Source organism: Mus musculus, chromosome X (genome assembly GCF_000001635.26).
Source record: "Mus musculus strain C57BL/6J chromosome X, GRCm38.p6 C57BL/6J".
Taxonomy (NCBI): domain Eukaryota; kingdom Metazoa; phylum Chordata; class Mammalia; order Rodentia; family Muridae; genus Mus; species Mus musculus.
Window position 1 is genome coordinate 9321261 of NC_000086.7, and position 19432 is coordinate 9340692.

General features: G+C 43.3%; 1 pseudogene; it reads right to left on the reverse strand.

The window, feature by feature from the left end:
- Window positions 1–5132: 5132 nt before the first annotated feature.
- Gm6829 lies at window positions 5133–6955 on the reverse strand (annotated as a pseudogene).
- Between the last annotated feature and the right edge of the window lie 12477 nt (window positions 6956–19432).

The window sequence follows — 19432 nt, forward strand, 5'->3', positions numbered from 1 at the left end:
ACAAAGCTGTCAGAAGTCTATCACTGGTGAGTTTTCATTGTTCAAGAATTGTAGGCAAAACTGAGCTTTTCCATATATTTCCATTAAAACAACAAGCAGCAGAGTACCTAGAAAGAGGTGTCTGTCTCTGCAGTGGATATCCTGGGGGCCTTGTTTCTAGTTACTGGTTTGTGGCTAGACTTTTAAAGATCATTGTCAATGGACCTTCATCTACCAAAGCTGTGCCACTCTCTGAGACCACTGCCCTTGACTGGTAGAGCACTGGGTGAGGAACAAGAACTATGCTTCAGCTGGGTGGTTGCAGCACAGGCCTTTAATCCCAGCACTTGGGAGGCAGAGGCAGCTGGATTTTTGAGTTCAAGACCAGCCTGGTCTACAAAGTGAGTTCCAGGACAGCCAAGACTACAGAGAAACCCTGTCTCAAAAAACAAAAACAAAAACAAAAACAAAGAACTACACTTCAAAGGGCTGCCAGTTCGTTAGCCCCATAACCCAGGACTGTTGGAATTAGCTACAAGTGTTGGAATGGGAAGTCCAATAGGCTGAGCCTGCATGCCTTCCCTTACAGGAAGTGTGCCAGAGGCTCTGTCCTAAGGCAGAACTGTTTCTGAGGGCTGGAAGTCCTGTCCATGTGTGGCTTCAGCCACTAAGCAGGCTCCAGGGCAAAGACTTATATGTTTATTACTCTGTGCTACTCATCCATGAGTTGAGCCTTGCACTATACCATGTTGCCTAAATTTGGTATATTGGTGAAAGTAGAATATTGGTCATCTCGGTTTGTGGTAAGCTGGGTTGTGTGTATCTCATGAGTTGTGGGAAGCTGCAACGTCATCACAGATAGCAGTGATGCAGGCCAAATCACAAATCAGCCACTCTTGATGCACAGGATGGTTTGGAATTAGTCCTGGGGCAGTTCAGGATTCTTGTATTTGAGTACTGCTGTACTGGCTGAAGTTGAGGGAGAGTGATGGAGAGGGTCCCCTGGCCACAAAAGCTAAGCTCAGTTACACCTATGTATCATCCAGAGGGGCTTGGACTTTCTCAGGATAGGACAGGTGTTCCCAAGCCTACTTTATAGATAGAACTGATGCGGCCGAAATTCAGGTCTGTCCTAATAGGTACACAGATTTCCATGTGATTATTGGTTCACATGGAAATCTGTCTGAGCTTTGGACTATCTACAAAACCTTCATTTTTCTACTTAAATCTTGGTCTCACAGTGATCCTCCTACTGGACTCTCGTCGACAAATCCCTGACCAAGATTCCTTACCTTACACCTCAGCTGCTGGAATTCTGCTCCCCACTCTCCAGCCTGAGGTTAGAGTGGTGATAATTAGTGGAGCCTCTACTGCCTGCCATGCACAGTTACAATGGCTTAGTTTTCAGGTACTAACCTAACAAAACAGGCATCGTGGCATTTTTCATAGAAGAGTGTCACTGTGTCATACCTAATCCTGGATTTCAAGTTTAAAGCCCAGGTTTAATTTTCTTTCTTCCTGCCCCAAGTGGTAAGTGTTTCTTTCTGGGGTTTTCGTGGATCAGGAAAATTGTCTGAATGAGAAGTATCCAACATAGACCACAGAAGTTGAACACTTGGGACCCTGGTCCTTGCCGTGTTTGAGGAGATGTAAGTGGAGCAGCCTTGCTGGAGAAAGCATGTCACGGAGGCACTGAGGGTCAGACTATAAAATGAAAAGCTTCAAACCATTTTCTGGTTCATTCTCTCTGCTTCATGCTTATGCTTGAAGATGTGAGCTCTCAGCTCCCTGTTACTGCTGCCACGCCTGCTAGCTACCATGTGTCACCTCTCCCCACCTTCACTCCCATGATGGACTCATGCTTCTGAAACCAGAAGCTCAAATAAACTCTTTTTTCAGAAAGCTTCTTTGGTCATGGTATTTGATTGAGCAAGAGAAAAGTAGCTATTTGCAAAGGGAGTGATGGGGAAATTTTTTTTCTTCCCATTTTGTTCAGCAAGTCTTTCAATTTTGTTATACTATAAGCAGACATGGCATTCTCTTACCTGATTCTCTTAGCTCTTGGGAAGTTATTTTGGCATGTAAAAGCTGCTCTGCTTCCTATGTCTGGGGAAAGAGTACATGAAGATTTACTCAGCTACCGTATTACTTGGCCCATTAAAGGGTACATACCCAATATGTACAATAGCCTAATAAACTGAACAGAGACCTCTCAAAAAGAGAAATGTCCAATGATCATTTTCAAAATGTTTCTTCTTAATTATCAGGGACATGTGAATGAAACCATTTTGAGATCTATCTTAACCCAAATCACAAGATCAGGAAAACATCTGAAAACAAAGGCCAGCCAGGACGTTGGTAGAAATGCAAAATTCCATGAAATACTATGCAAGTCAGTGTAGATGTTTCTCAAAAAGTATAAATAGATCTAGCATACCATCCAGCTATACCACTCCTGGGCATATACCTAAAGGGCTCCGTCTCCTACTGTAGAGGTACTTGTTCATCTATGCTGTTGCTCTATAGGAAATAGTGGAGATGTCCATCAACTAATGAGTGAATAATGAAAATGTGATACATATGTATAAGTTGTAAAACCAAAAAAGTGAATATATAAAGTCCACAGTCAATTTATAAAACTGAAACATATTTTGCCAAGTGAGGAAACGCGGACCAGAAAACCCAGCACCAGATGTTCTCTCTCATAGGGGAATCCTAGCTTCTAAGTTTTACATATGTGTATAGGACAGTGCCTACACACATGGAGGCCAAGAAAACAGAAGGAGGTCCATGAGAAGGGCAAAACAGAGGCTTCATACCCTCTAGGGAGGGAGGGTAATAATATACATGTGCTATAGAAGTGGAAGGGAAAACTCTGGGGGTGGGAAGAGTGTACCGAAGGTCAGGAACAGAGAGATAGGAAATTAGAGAGAAATGTGGGAGAGGTGACCAGAACTAAGAGCTCATGGAAATGTTAGAGGGAAGCCTGATACTTTGTATCTAATTTAGAAACAAACGTTAAAGAAATAAACAAGAACAAGATACCTTTGACTAGAAATAGGATGTCATGCAAAAAGTCTTCCCTGCCCTCCTTTCACAGGGAGACATTTACCATGAAGATGAAAAACATTGTGACCTCACAGCAGAGGAGTTCAGGGAAGTTCATAATTTCATTTCTCTGCCTCTCTGTCTCTGTCTCTCTTTCTCTCCCCTCCCCCACACATACACCCTCCCTCTCTCTCTCCCTCTTCTTACCCTCCCCTTCTCCTTCCCTCTCTCTTCCCTTCCTCTTTCCCTACCTCCCCCATAGTCTTGTTGGCAGCTGGTCCTAAAGTCAGCCACTCGTGAGGTCTCACTTCTCTGCTTGCTTGATTGATTTTAATTGTTTTTAAATTTATTTTTTTATTCACTTTACATTCTGTTCACTGTCCCCCTCCTGGTCACCCCCTCCCACATTCCCTCTCCCTCCCCTTTTCCTCTGAGAAGGTGGAAGCTCCCTCTGTGTATCCCCTCACCCTGGGACTTCAAATCTCTGTGAGGCTAGGTGCTTCCTCTCCCACTGAGGCCAGACAAGGCAGCCCAGCTAGAAGAACATATCTCCCAGACAGGCAACAGCTTTTGGGATAGCCCCAGCTCCAGTTCTTCGAGACTCACATGAAGACCAAGCTGCACATCTGCTACATATGTGCAGGGGGCCTAGGTCTAGCCTATATATGCTCTTTGATTGGTTCAGTCTCTGGGAACCTCAAGGTTCCAGATTACTTGATTCTTTTGGTCTACCTGTGGAGTTCCTATCCCCTTCAGGGCCTTCAATCTTTCCCCTACCTCTTCCATAAGAATCCCCAAACTCGATCCACTATTTGGCTATGGGTCTTTCCCTGTTTCAGTCAGCTGCTGGATGGAGCCTCTCAGAGGACAGTTATGTTAGGCTCCATCTGCAAGCAGAACAGAGTGTCAGGGATTGGTGTCAGCGGAATTGGATAAGGATTTAGGCTCACAACAAATTCTGAATTTCAAGATTCATGACGTCCACCTTGAAAATTGTGGGTTTTTCCCCCAGGTCTGAATGGAAGGAGACATTTAATTTTCTTTCAAATACCCTAACCCCAATCAATTCTTTCCATTCCCCAATCCCAGGTCAGTGATAACTCACAGTGATTAAGAGATAGGATCAAACAATGAGAAAGAGAAAAGCATTCACTCAAATGAATCTTAAAAGTGTGGATGTTAGCACAACCACATAGAATCAGGTCCCTGACCACAAGGCTCTGTTCTGCATGTGTCACAGGAATGAAACCTTCCCGATTCTGAATACAATGTAGTGAGAAAGTAGGGACAGTGAAGCTAAGTGACTTGCCCAAGGACACACAGCTGCTAAATGCCAACCAGGGACGTGACTGTAGCCTGGCTCCAGGAACTCTTTCTAACTCACTGAGCTCTTTAGCCCTTTGGACTCCCATGTTTCTCAAGTGACACAAACATGAAGGGCTGTAGCAACATAGTGTTTAGACATGGGAGGCTCAAGAGATCTCCTAGGATGCTGCTTGGAAGGCAATGGGGTCCCCTATTCTTTCTTTTTTAAATATTTTTATTAAGTATTTTCCTCATTTACATTTCCAATGCTATCCCAAAATTCCCCCATACCCTCCCCCCCCACTCCCCTACCCACCCATTCCCCCTTTTTCGCCATGACGTTCCCCTGTACTGGGGCATATAAAGTTTGCAAGACCAATGGGCCTCTCTTTCCAGTGATGGCTGATTAGGCCATCTTTTTATACATATGCAGCTAGTGTCAAGAGCTCCGGGATACTGGTTAGTTCATAATGTTGTTCTACCTATAGGGTTGCAGATCCCTTTAGCTCCTTGGGTACTTTCTCTAGCTCCTCCATTGGAGGAGCACAGGTGAGAGTGTGCACTACAGAAGCTAACAGCTTCTGGGACAGGCAGGAGCCACAGAGCTTCTGAGGAAGCGCCCTTTTCGGGCTCCAGACATCAAGCCACCTTCCTGGCCAGAGGACAGTTGTCCGCCCGGCCCGGGAGGGCTTTGCCTCAACATCAGAGGGAGCCATCTTGGTTATGGAACTCCATTGAAAGTAGTCTGCACAGGTGAGAGTGTGGACTACAGAAGCTAACATCTTCAGGGTCCCCTATTCTTTTTTTTTTTTTTAAGAAAAGTTTTACTAATGTGTTTATATCTTGGCGACATTATTGCAACAAGTTTAAAAGGCAGACAGACTAGAATAGGCTTTAAAGGAACAAATGAGCGTTATACAATTAAATTATTACACAGATCTAAGGGGTTTACTGAGTAACTACAAGGCCCAGAAAACAAATTAAATCTGAAAGATTAGATCCAGTATTAGCACCTACAGTATCTCCAAGTTCAACTGCTTCATTCATCCCTTATGTTTCCTAACTTCTCCCAAACACAGTGCTCTCAAATTCCTAAAAGAAAGAACATAAGAAATTCTGATACTAAGAGAGTATAGAGATAAAGAAGAGCTGAAAAAAATTAACTTTAACTTGAAGTTACACGGAAGCCGAAACTTACTTGAGTCAATCAAAAGATTTCTGTGCCCTGAATACTGTATGTGAGGCTATAAATCAGAGTTTAAAGTAGGTTACAAATTAGCAACATACTGTATTATTTCTACCAATTTTTTCTCCTAAGTTATACTTGTAACAAAACTAGAGTTAGGTGCTTAGGACACTTGCTTCTTCCACACTGGGCAGAGCTGGGGCAGGCAGAGCTGATGGCTGTGGGTCTGCTCATTGTGCTTACTTATCTGTGGAATGAACAAGCAACACACACAACATCTCCCCAACATCTCGAGGTAACGCACATTAACAGAAATGCTTTCAAAGAAACAACCGGAATTGCATTAAATACTGCCTTAATAATAACTGCAACACTAAAACAAGTAACATATATTATTCTCTCAAGGAGCCTCTGAAATTGAACAGCAGAAATCAATCTGAAGATCTGAAGCAGGTCAAGGCTGGTAGCTTGGGGACTCGGGCGGCGGATCAGCCGGACCACAGGCACACACACCCTCAAAGCCTGTTACTAATCTGGGGGAGGGACTGAGCTAAGACATGACTTGTGGGATCATAAAGCCACCTAGGAAACTGACCCAAGGGACAAGAAGAACCAGTGACACTGGTATCTGGTAAGAAAACGACTCTGTCTTGGGCTGGCCAACTGCCTGTGTTTTAAATGGTTTAAATGGCATATAAAGAGAATTGCTTCCTTTATTTTCTTTGAAACAAATCAAAAGATCACAGAGTCCTACACAATTGGGAGACAAAGTGGATGCTGAGTGAAGAGCGGTCACTCCAGGTGTGGCACCGTGGCTCTGGCAGCAGAGACAAGAGAATAACGCTCTGGAGAGGAGGTAGGGACACTCTGCCATCGGCCAGTGGATAGACGAAGGTCCCAGCTGGAGGCAGGACCTGTAACTCTGTGGTTTATCTTCCACTGCTCACACCTCTGTCTTCATAGATGGTGATTTCATAACTCAAAGTCCTCTCTCAATGGGGTCTGTTAGGAGGAGGCCTTGGGGAGCATATATCTTCTCATTCTGTTCTTGAATGTATTTGGAGACTTTCTTCAAGACCTTCTCATAATGAGTTTCCATGCATAAGAAGATGGTGTATGCTGTTAAACAAGCCAAACAGCCTTCAAGATACGACTGGCCCCCAAGTTTCTCTGCTTCTGCATAAAGATTATTTAGAGTTCGAACTGTTTCTTCAAACTGCTGTCTGTCAATCCTGTTCTCCAGCTCCGCGTGGAACTTGGTCTGGAACTGGCAGCGCGTGCCGCTGCTGTAGTCTAGCTGAATGAACACCGGTGCCTGCTGCGGCCTCATGGCGAGGACAGGACCCGCCGCTCTGCGAGTTCGGGCAAGACACGGGGTCAGATGGCCGGCCTAGAGCCGGCTCTCCGGCCTGCCAGCCCTTCGGAGCCACCCATCGCCCAAAGACGCCCCAGGCCTCCCCCCTCGCCGATCCCCTTCACTCATGGCTGTAGCCGAGGGACTGCAAGCTACCCAAGCCCAGGACCCGCCCCCCCCCCCCACATCCTGGTTCGGCCCTGGAAAAAAACGGGTCCCCTATTCTTAAGCCAAATGCATGTGTAGGGAGACTATGCTAACTGGTTAGTCATCAGTAAGGCTCATCTTCCTTAGATGAAGTCCTAACCCTTCCCCTCAGGCCTTCCTTTAGTGTTGCTTATAAAAGGCTCTGCAGGCTAGAACTCCATTTCTTGCTATCTGGTAATTTCCTAGGCTTGTCACCCTACACATTTCACGACAGCTCTGTGCACTGCTCTAGTGCCTTCAGATGCAACCTACAACATATACCTGATGACCCCCCCCCCCAGCTAGATTCAGAGCTCCTTGAAGACAAGGGCCCTATCCATTATCGGGTTTGGAAGCCCACATTTTCAACACAGTAGGATATACACCTAGGGACTTATTAGTATATATTTGTGGATTTGATTCAAATGTGAAGATAAAATCGTTTTCAGGATTTATATGTATGTCTCAGACTACACCACATGGGTTGATATCAGACAAATCTAGTTCCCTGCTGGTCGACTTTGTGTAGGACATATTCATCCTATGTGTATTTGCAGAGATGTAAAATAAATGAATAAGATACATGCAGCAGTTAGACCCATGACTGGCATGTTTGTCGCATCCCACTCGACCAGCAAGAAAGACGCAACCACCGGTTCTTCTTAATGCAGTTTTTACTCAGGCAGCTACTTACTTCAAATCCCCCAGCCTCTCTTGTTACAAGTGTTTTTCTCCACTCCAGCTACAACCATGCCCCCACCAATCACCACAGGTCACATCACCTCACCAGGCAGGCTTGCTCAGCCAATCAGGGATTAAGGGCGAGCCATCCACCAAACATGGGCTTGTTTACTACCTGGAGCAGACTTCCATCCTGCTGACCAGGAAGTCCAGAATGGCTCCCTACAATTCCCCCTTTTATATTTTTTTGAACAAGCTCCGTGGGTGAAGATAGAGGTCTGATCCCCAGTGTGCAGAAATAGGGGCCATGTACAGGATTGACTCTTAGGCTCACAGGTTTTTACCCAGAGCAACCCTGACCTGCTCCCATGCCGTTTTTTCCTGGGTGAAGGACACTAGGACACTCAACCCTCATGCAATCAGACATACCTCCCAGAGATAGTCAAATAGCTTCCAGACTAACCTCTGTGCAGTGCTTAGCCGAACAACCCTACGGAGCGATGGCTTCACTGTTCACTCTTCATGGTAGCAAGCCAAATCTGAGGTGACTGCCCTGCTTCCACTGCGGCAAGAGCTTGCACCACCATGGCAGCAGTCTGGACCTGGGCATTCTGCAACTGACACATACACCACACACACAACATGCATGCCAAAACAAGGGCCATAGCGAAGGCATCTATCCCAGTCCATTCTTTGCCTATGCCAAGCCAGGATCCACTCAGGTAGAATTCACGGTGACAATCGCCGAGTGAAGCTCATTCATCTTGCCATCAAATTTGCAGTCCAATTTGAACACCAACAGTATTCCCCATCTGGGTTCCGCACCCATCAGGGGCAGACACGTGCTTATCACCAGCAAGATCAGCTTCTTCATTTTGACAGCGTCGCACTAGCCTCTCTGGAACCCACACTGGCTCTTCGAGATTCTGTGGAAACATGCGAACAGACCCTTTTGCCCAGGCTAACACAGGATCCGGACCATTCCATGATCCTGTAAGCACATCCTTCCATTTAGCATACCCCAGTTTACTGGGGCTGGTATTAGCATGTCGTTCAGCAGCAGAGTGACCTTCCTTATCCAATTGTAAAAAATTTCTTATCTTTGTGGTGTGGCCATAGCCTATTCCCCCTTTTTGTTTTATTAATAATTCTTTTAAGGTTCTATGTGCTCGTTCAATGATTCCTTGGCCTTGAGGATTATATGTTAGGCCGTGTTTAACTTGTACTTCCATCTCTTGACAAAAAGACACCAGGGTTTTGGCAGTATATGCAGGACCATTGTCTGTTTTAAGTTGTTGGGGCTTACCCCAAGCTGCCCAGGCCTCTAAACAATGTTGTATAACATGGGAGGCCTTTTCCCCTGTCATGGGAGATGTATAAACTATTTCTGAACATGTGTCAATGGATACATGAACGTATTTCAATTTTTTAAATTCTGAAAAATGTGTCACATCCACCTGTCACACCTGTAGAGGGAGCAATCCTCTAGGATTCACTCTATAAGAAGGTGGGTGTTGAAACTCAAGGCAACGTCCACAGGTAGTGACTACATTCCGAGCTTGTGCTCTAGAGATTTTAATTTTTTTTTGCAGAGTTTTAGCATTAACATGAAATTTAGAATGAAATTGTGAGGCTAACTCCATAGGGGATGTTAAAAATATGAAGTCCATACGAGTACAATTATCTACAATATCATTTTCTTTACTTAAGGGTCCTGGAAGCCCACTATGGGCACGGATATGTCCAACATATAATGGTTGACGTCTTTCCCACAGCAACTTCTGTAATTGTAAGGCTAAGGCTTGGATGGTACTACGAGCTTTTATTTGGCCTGCCACATCTAGGGATAAAACTAAATTAACTACATATTGTGAATCTGAAATTAGATTAAAAGGAAAATCACAATCTTTCCTGATCATAGGATCTCTCCCCTCTACCATACATACTCCACATCTGGTTTTTGATCCATCAGTAAACATGTTAACTGCATCCTTAATGGGTGTTTTCCTCACTACTTAAGGGAAAATGACTGAATGTTCTTTAAAAAATGTCATTAACGGATGTTTGGGATAATGATTATCAAATGTGCCCTCATTAATACAGGCTAAAATAGCCCACTCATCAATATTTGCTGTTAGGACCTTTTGCTGATACCTATCATAGGGGATTACAATAGAGTTGGGTTTTATACCAAAATATTGTAAACAATGCTGAATTCCCAACAAGGCTAAAGAAGCCACTGTTGTAGGGTAATGATCTAATGTCCTCCCAGCAGACATTTTGGAATGGATCCATAACAATGGACCTTCTTGCCACAATAATCCTGTGGGTTGCACCTCAGTAGGTAATATTATCAAAATGATGGGTAACCCTTCTCTACAACGCTGAAGCTGGGCTTTAATCAATTCTTCTTTCACTAAGGTAAGGGCCTTTCTAGCCTCAGGTGTTATTTCCCTTTCGGAACTTAACTCTGAGTCTCTTTTTAAAATTTGAAACAAAGTATGCAAGGAATCAACCCTCAATTGTATCTTTTGAGGCCAAACAGCTGTAGGGGCAATCCTTGTTCCTAAACAGGATACTATTTTTTCTTGTTGCACTTTCTCTGGTGCAATATGTAAACCCCATTGTCTCAAACTCTCTACCATCTTTCCATAGGCTTCCTGTAAATACTTTTTATCCTTTGCTGCAAGGAGGATGTAATGAACACAGCGAAGTTTGGGATATATATTTTTAATTGGTTCCAATGTTTTTCCTACATAAAGCTGGCACATGATAGGACTCTTAGACCTTCCTTGGGGCAACACCACCCACTCAAATCTTTGATCAAGTTCTTTATGATCACAGGAGGGCAAAGTAAAAGCAAATCTAACACTATCTTTCAAATCCAAGGGAATGAAAAAGAAACCATCTTTAATATCAATTACTATTAGAGGCCACTTTTCTGGCAGGGCAGATAAGAGAGACAGACCCCACTGAATGGAGCCCATCACCTGCATTTGTGCATTAATAGCTTGCAGATCCTGTAATAACCTCCATTTGCCTGATTTCTTCCTGATAACAAAATTTTGGGTATTTCATGGAGATACAGAAGTTTGAATATGACTCAAAAAATATTGTTTTGCGCGCTTCGCTCTTAGCAGCTCATCGAGTGCTGAAAAAATTGGGTGTGACTGTGACGACCCCATACCTAGTCTTTCATGCTCCACACAGTCGCCACAGCAACAAAAAATGCTCAGAAAAATTACTCCAATGGCTAGAAAAAGAAAATAACCCATAGACTGTCCCTATTACCCTCTTACTTTCACTTTCCTCTTACTTTTACTTTCTTGTCTCCAGAGCCAGTGAGCCTTATTGTCTCCTTACTGAGAGCCTTATTGTCTCTTTACCGAGAACTTTACTGTCTCTTTACCAAGAGCCTAATCCCAATCCCGGGATACAGAGTTACTTACCGTACTCATCCTGTCCACAGACCCAGACTGCAGAAAGTTCTGAACCTCTTCGGTGGGGGATTCAGGTCCCGGGTTTTGGCACCATTTGTCGTGTCCCACTCCACCAGCAAAAAAGACGCAACCACCGGTTCTTCTTAATGCAGTTTTTACTCAGGCAGCTACTTACTTCAAATCCCCCAGCCTCTCTAGTTACAAGTGTTTTTCTCTCCAGCCACAACCACGCCCCCACCAATCACCAAAGGTCACATCACCTCACCAGGCAGGCTTGCTCAGCCAATCAGGGATTAAGGGCGGAATATCCACCAAACATGGGCATGTTTACTACCTAGAGCAGACTTCCATCCTGCTGACCAGGAAGTCTGGAATGGCTCCCTACACATATTGTCATTATTTACAACTTGTCAGCTCCTAAAAATTACAGTGCGATTTCTGGCTGCAGTGGTATGCACTTGTGGGCCAAATTTTCTTCAGAAGCTGGGATGTCCGAGTTAGCCTGTAACAGGAGTTGAAGGCCACCTTGGACAAAGTAGCCAGACCACCACCACCATCACCACCAAGACCACCACCACAAACACACACACACACACACACACACACACAGACACAAAGGATGCACACTGGAAAATGACATATTAATCCCATTGCCTCTGCTGTATGGTTTGATATACCAACTACAGGTTAACACACACGGGGCAAAACACTGTGTCTTAAATCTTTTTTTTTTCCTCTTCACCCCAGTTCTACAAAGTTTTTTGAGAGTGTGGGTTTGCAAATGATGCCCTCAGCAGTTGTATGCTCCATGGCCAGCAGGTGGCAGTCATTGCTCAGCCAGGCGTAGGCCCTTCTGGCATTAGCACTCTGGCCCCTGGTCCTTAGACTGCTTTGGAAATTGCCCAAGACCTAACAATCATCAGTCTTCTTACTCTGTGACTGGCAATTTATTTCCCCACTGAGTTCCCATCTAACAGTCCCCCAAAATGTGTGCTTTGGGTACTGTGGGCCTCCATAAAGGGGTTGGAGATTAATCTGCATAATCCCTTACCCACTTACCTACTGAGGCACTAACAAGAAATCAGGATGAAAATAAGGTAGTTTGTAGAACATGAAAAAATGAAATGTTATGTGCTGAAAGACTAGGAACAATAAAGTCTGAGCAAGCCTGCCAACATTCACCCCCTAAGAATCCAGTGTTGGCTCTGATGGTCAGAGCTGATGCTATTGCTATAGAAACTCTTGCCCTGACTTCTGAGCCCTTTTTAGCACATTTATCCAAGAAGCTTGTGACCAATAGGCAGCAAGGCAAATTGTAATGGCTTGCCTGGGAGGGACACATTTTGGGGTTGGCTAGCGCACTCCCAGATGTTCCGTGTGATGCATCTGCCCTCCAGAAGGCACTGTCTTATATCCAGCTGCTTTCCCCACTGCGGGAGCAACAAAGATGCTTTAACTGCAGCAGCTGCCAGTAATGAGTCCATGCTACTGTGCTGAGCATGGGCTCATCAACACATTCATGTGCATCACCCCACTTAATCCGTCGAGCAGACAGATACTGTTACTTATGTGGTAAGCACAGTTTGGTTTTAAAACGTGTCATGCACTCAGTAAGAGGAAGAGCCAGGATTACATCCAGAGCCTCTTTCAACATCATGCCTTTAGTCTCCCACTCCTTGGAACACCTCCACTATCACATGGACTGATTTCAGAGCCTAAACTACAATGATGTGGTCTCTGCCTTATGCCTCAACTCCCACAAGCTGCTAATGTTATTACTTCTTGCCACCACAAGCTCACATTTCTGCAGAGATATCCGGCGTGCCCACTGATCCAGTATCCCAGAAAGGCTTATGTCCTTACTTTAGGTCCCTCTGCAGTAATACAGGAAAGATGCCTAACAATACTCAGTTACTTAAGCTGGAGGGGATATGGGACCTTGTTATCAGACAGACATAAGACTGATAAGGTTGAGTGAACTCAGACCCCAGGAATCTCAGAGATTTGAGATCAGCATAAGTTGAACTTTGCCCTATCCTTTTCTGTACCTACTCTCACAACACCTCACTGAGAGGATCCTGGCAATCTCTCACAAAAGGAAAACACCTAGAGTCCTTCCCCATGCAAATAGAGCATCACTAGTGCCTCAAACTGAGTCAATGGGAAGTCTCTACCCCGGCATCACACCCTACTCCTCAATGCTTATAAAGCTCCTATCCACATAGAATAAAGTGCACAAGGTATTTCACTGAGAAGTGTGGGAGAGTGAGTGTTTATAACTGGGCTGTAACACTTGGGGTAGAGTTCTCTCTCCTCAAGAGAACTCCTCAAGGTCATCACTGGGCCTTGGACCTGTGTGCACTGCTGCTACACTGGCACTGCTGGTGACATTTCCTTGGTAGCAGGACCTGAGCTACCTGCCCTGAGCCCAGACCTCTTCACTTCTCTTCTGAGACCTGTGATATTTCCAGCTGGATTGAGCCCCATGGAACCTATTCATCCAGGTTCTCCTTTGCCTTTCAGAGAGACAGTAGACTACACAGGGCCCAGGGGCAAATGGCCAACACAATACACACTGTCTACAGGGCATCATGGGGCTGAATGGTTTAGTGTACATGGACAAGCAGGAAGGGAACTTAATGCTGGCTGCTCTCCTGTCGCAGAGCTAGGGAGTGTTCCTTCTGGGTCCTTTGTCATTCTCCCCACTCTGTTTCAAAAAAAAAGAAAACAGCTATGCAAAGGATCCATGGGGAAGTAAATTGTGATGATAATGGCTATGGAGATGAAGAAAGGTGCTAGTACTAGCAAGGCTGTAGAGGAGGGTGTGGACAAGCTTTGTCTACAGTGTGAAATTGTCCATACACTTGCCTTATTTTCCTGAACATCACCACAGCCAGATGTCTCCTTCCTGATGCTTCCATTGGGCTACAGGAGGAAGAGACAAGGGAACCAAGTGGCAAGCATTCTGCTTCACTGTATGGTTGATTTATAAGCAAGGTGGCATAGCTTCTATTAAACTATACATAAAATGTAAATAGAAAGTCATGTAATTGCCCAATGGCTGTATATTTGGCAATTTAGTCAATATGGAGCCAAAGTACAAGGAACAAAGCAAAACCAGACAAACGTGACTGCATCAAAAACCCTCTGCATACAAAAGGAAACAAAACAGTTAAATGGCAACCTAAACACTGCAGTTTATCCATGCTACCCTCTAAGGGCCCATATGTAATGAGCTTGCTCTAAGGGTATTGCTGATAGTAAACAGAGAAAATTTTACCCAATGGATCCTAGTGAGACATCTTAGTTCACTAGGGGTGTAGCCTCAAAAAAGATGGTGAAACATTAGTTTCTTGTAATTCATTCTCTTTATATCCTCTCTCTCTCTCTCTCTCTCTCTCTCTCTCTCTCTCTCTCTCTCTGTGTGTGTGTGTGTGTGTGTGTCTCTGTCTCTCTGTCTCTCTCTCTCCTCTTTTCTTTCTTCTACTTCTCCTTCCTATATTAAAGTTAACATTTTCCTCTACCACACGCTGACACCATATTTTGCCACCTAAACAGGTTCCAAGAAACTGTGGGACCAACCAACCAAAGCTTATGCTTCCAAAATGATGAGCCAAACACAACAGTTTCTGAATTGATTTCATCTCAGATATTAATTACAATAATGGAAAATTGACTAACAAAATATATGAAGTGGGACAACCATATATATGATGAGCAGTTAATGGTTAAAATCTCTAGGGAATTGCTACAACTCAATATAAAAAATAAAGCATATATGAGAGTATGTAGCACTTACGATATGCAATGTCCTAGTTTGAATCCCCCAGCACTGAAAAAATTACAAGAGTCAAGCTATATAAGTTTTACAATGAAATAATTTTTGTTTTTGTTTTTGTTTTTTAAAAAAACCAAACCTCTGATTAAAGAATGAAAAGGAGCCCGGGCATGATAGCACACTCCTTTAATCCCAGCACTTGGGAGGCAGAGGCAGGCAAATTTCTGAGTTCAAGGCCAGCCTGGTCTACAGAGTGAGTTCCAGGTCACCCAGGGCTATACAGAGAAACCCTGTCTCAAAAAACAAACAAACAAACAAAAAACAAAAACAAAAACAACAAAACTCAAAGAATGAAAAGGAGACTTGACATTTCTCAAAGAAGGCGTTCAAATGGCCAACAATCGCTTATTGGCCTTTTGGCTAAGATCAAATGGCCAACAAATGGATGAGTAGGTGGTGAACACTTGTTAGGGTTGCTGTTACTGAAAAAAAAAAGATGCTAAGTGGTATCTAGAATGGAGAAAAATGGGGAACCTGGTACACTGTTGGTGGCAAGTCCAATAATACAGCCACTTGTGAACAGAAACATGATACCTAGAAAGATTAAAATTAAAATTACAATAAGAGACAATTGTACTTTCAGGTACTTATGCAAACCATTGGACTTGTGATCTTGAAGAGCTATTTACACTCCCCTGTTCACTGCACCATTATCCACAAAATCCAAGGCTCAGAAAAACAAGTGTAATGTCCATTAACAGATTACTGAATCAGGAAAATGTGGCATATACAGACATAGCTAGATACATGTGCCTATACATTGGGATATTGTTTGTATTACAAAGGAGGACACTCTGCCGTTTGAACAATATGGTAAACCTGGAGTACATTCTAAGTAGAGTAAGTCAAACACAGGAGGGCAAACACTGACCTCACTTGAATGAGGAATTATAAGGACCAAAAGTTGCAGAGAATGTGGGTAGACTATTGATTGTTCCGGCCTGTAGGAAGAGAGAAATGAGAGTTGTTGGTTAACAGATACAAAGTTTTAGTTGTATAAGAAAGGGAAGTATGTTATGCATTGTATTGCCTGGAGTTAACAATGCTATGTAAAATAATTAATGCATGATTGGGGATGGCTGTAATCCCAGCACTTGAGAGGTTTAGGCAGGAACAGTATAAGTTTGCAGGTGCCCCAGGCTACACAGCAAGACTTTGATTCAAAATATCAAAAAAAAAAAAAAAAAGAAAAGAAAAAGAAAAAAAATAGATCTTATTAAGAGAGTATGACTGTAAGCTACAAAGCAGGGGAATACATATGTTCAACTAGAATTTTAATGCCAAAGTGGTTGAGGTCTACTTGGTACGAAATGTAAAATTCCACCTCTCTAGCTTCATTGTTTGCTGCAAAATATCTCATCAATGAAGACTTCAAAGATGTGATCACACAATTGAAGCATGTTGGGATCACTTAATTCTCGATCAGCATAACTTTTAGCGATGACAGCAGTATTCTCTGTGCATCCACTATGTGCGTGTTTCCAGTGGGATGCACAAGCCCCCAAAGCAGCCTCTGTCAGAATTATAGGAAGAGCCCATCCCCTACATTGTGGGTGTTTTCTTATCATTATCACCATCATCATCATCAACACTACCATCATCAGCATCATCATCATTTGCTTTCTTACTCTCTTCAGTTCATTAGACTCAACAGGCACTTAAAAAATAATTTTAAACTTTGTCTCTGTAACTCCTTTCATGGGTATTTTGTTCCCTAGTCTAAGGAGGAACGAAGTATCCACCCATTCGTCTTCCCTCTTCTTGATTTTCTTGTGTTTTGCAAATTGTATATTGGGTGTTTTATGTTTCTGGGCTAGTATCCATTTATCAGTGAGTGCATATGTAATGACTTCTATTGTGATTGGGTTACCTCCCTAAGGATAATATCCTCCAGATACATACATTTGTCCAAGAATTTAATAAATTCATTGTTTTTAATAGCTGAGTAATACTCCATTGTATAAATGTACCACATTTTCTGTATCCATTCTTCTGTTGAGGGACATCTGGGTTCTTTCCAGCTTCTGGAACTTTCGGAATAGCATTTGAAATTTGAAATGTTTATGAAGAAAATATCTAATAAAAAACATTCAAAGAATAATTTTACTAGAGACCGTTTACATCCCTCTTCCCTCAGTGAGTGGTCCTTCAGAGATTCATTGCTTTGTTGCAAAGACCACCAATCCCTTGTTATGTTACTGAAATGCTCTGCATGTTCTCTTCTGCTTTCCAACTTTGGGACTGTTTCTAATATGTGTGAAAACATGAGAAATAGGTGATACGCAATATGGTTATTGTCTTGATAAGGAATAAGGGTTTGGGACAGGAAAATACCATGGGTGTGGGGGCAGAGAAGATTATCATCAAAAATCCAAGGAGAGAGGCCTCAGAATGAAACTGCATCAGTTGAACTCTTGATCTCAGACTTTTACCAAGGAGACCTAAGTTTTTGTTATGTAAACCCCACAGCCTGACATACTTTGGTATGGCAAACCTACAAAGCTTTGTAGGTCTATGAGGATTTTTAATTTACATACCCTTGACAGAACAGATACTTTCATCAATTACTCCAACACTATTGCCTTAGATTAATTTTATAAAAAGTCCAGGTAGCTGTAATTGATTGCACACTTCTCTATGAGCCAATAAAGTGAGGCAAGTCTTCAAGTGGTAGCACAATTGGGGTGGGATTTCACCATTGACTTGTGCTTTCTACAACACGGGAAATCAGGATTTCATGTCAGTATTGGCCAGTCAGATCATACCTAGAAAATTTTCTTAATTCTAAGCTTCCCATCAATTTAGCAAGGTTCATAGTAACCCCAAATTTTTTTAGATAAGTAGAGTAAAAGAAGGTAAAAAGAGGTTTGTCCAAGGTCTCAGAGTTGGTTAGTTCAGGGTTCAACCAATTTATGCGTAATGTCATATGATGGCTAATATTGATTCAACCTGAAAGGCTATAGAATTACATAAGCAGAGAAACTTGTGGCCCTGGCTAGATGCAGGATTGTGTTGAGATAGCAAGACCCACTGTAACTGTACCCACCACTCCCAGCTCACTTATAAACAGCCTGTCAGATGAACCCCGACTGGTATCCTCTCAACTGTCTTCATTTTCATTTGCACATGGCTACTACTGATTTATGATCTCTAGGCACACGTGGGTCATTAACTCAGTCTGCAAGCCGTTTTGTGTTTCTACAGTCAAATCTCCCCTTCTGAGCAGCAACTAGAGTATTGGAAGCTATCATCTATTTTCTGAAATGTCTTCTCACCACTTAACTTTCAACAGATGACCCTGCCCTTTCTTTCACAAAGGAAATGGGGACCACAAAGAGGAAGAGTCTCATTGCCCCTGTCAGCAGCCCTGGAAACCCTCCTGCATCTGCCGCCCCACCTTCTTGGCTTTCCCCAAACAGGTGCCTCCTCCTGTAGATGACTTTTTATTTCCTTCTTTCCATGTGCTCAGAAGCCTTACACTAGCCAAGCTCTTTTGTGTTCAGCCTCCTTCTTTTGTCCTCCATAGCATTTACAAACTTCATTTAAAAAAAAATTAAATCCTTCGGATGTGCACACTCTTTCTCCATGCCAGACAGGCTCTCTCTTCCCTATCACAGTCTTGGCCACCTGAAGTGTCTCAGTCCCTGACTTCCATACCTATATAGCATCATGCTCCCTAGTGAAACCTCTTTGTGAGGTCACTAATAACTTCCTATTGCTAATCTCAGGTGTCAGTTGCTAACCCGTTTAATACTTAATTCTTGGCATCAAACAACTGTTGTTTGTCGGTTTGTTTGCTTTTTGGTTTGTTTTGAATCTCCCATCACTGCCAAGCCCTGATGCCCCAGGGCTTTTCCACCAGCATTTCCTCCTCTTCTTTGTGAAGTCCTCCTCTCTTGTTCTGGACCCAAAACTCCAAGAATGTTTCTTTTTGGAGATCTCTCCTTTCTTACTATGACATTCTCCTGTGTTACCACAACAGGACACTGTAAACAGTGTGGCTTAAAAAATGGATTTCTTACAGTTCTCGAAGCTAGAAGTTCCAAACACCAATATACATTGTTCACCATTACTATGTTTTGTATTTTTCTTGGCTTCTTGGATGGCTTGCCTAGTAATGCATTCGGAGGTAATTTTCCATAGAGTAGGTGGATTGCCTGCCATCAATGACCTCAATTCCTTCCCTTTTCACTATATGCATAACCTTTGCGTTATGGCGTTATAGCTTCTCCCATCAGGGAGCAGAATAATTTTTCCTGGCCCTTAAAATTATACTCAGCCCCGTGATGTGTGTTTAAAGCCAGCCTGGTTTACATACTGAGATCTGTGCCAGCCAGGGCCTACATAGAGAGACCCTGTCTCAAAGGGCGAAAGGGGACAAATCTATCACTTAAGAAAAGCAGTGGATTGGGAGA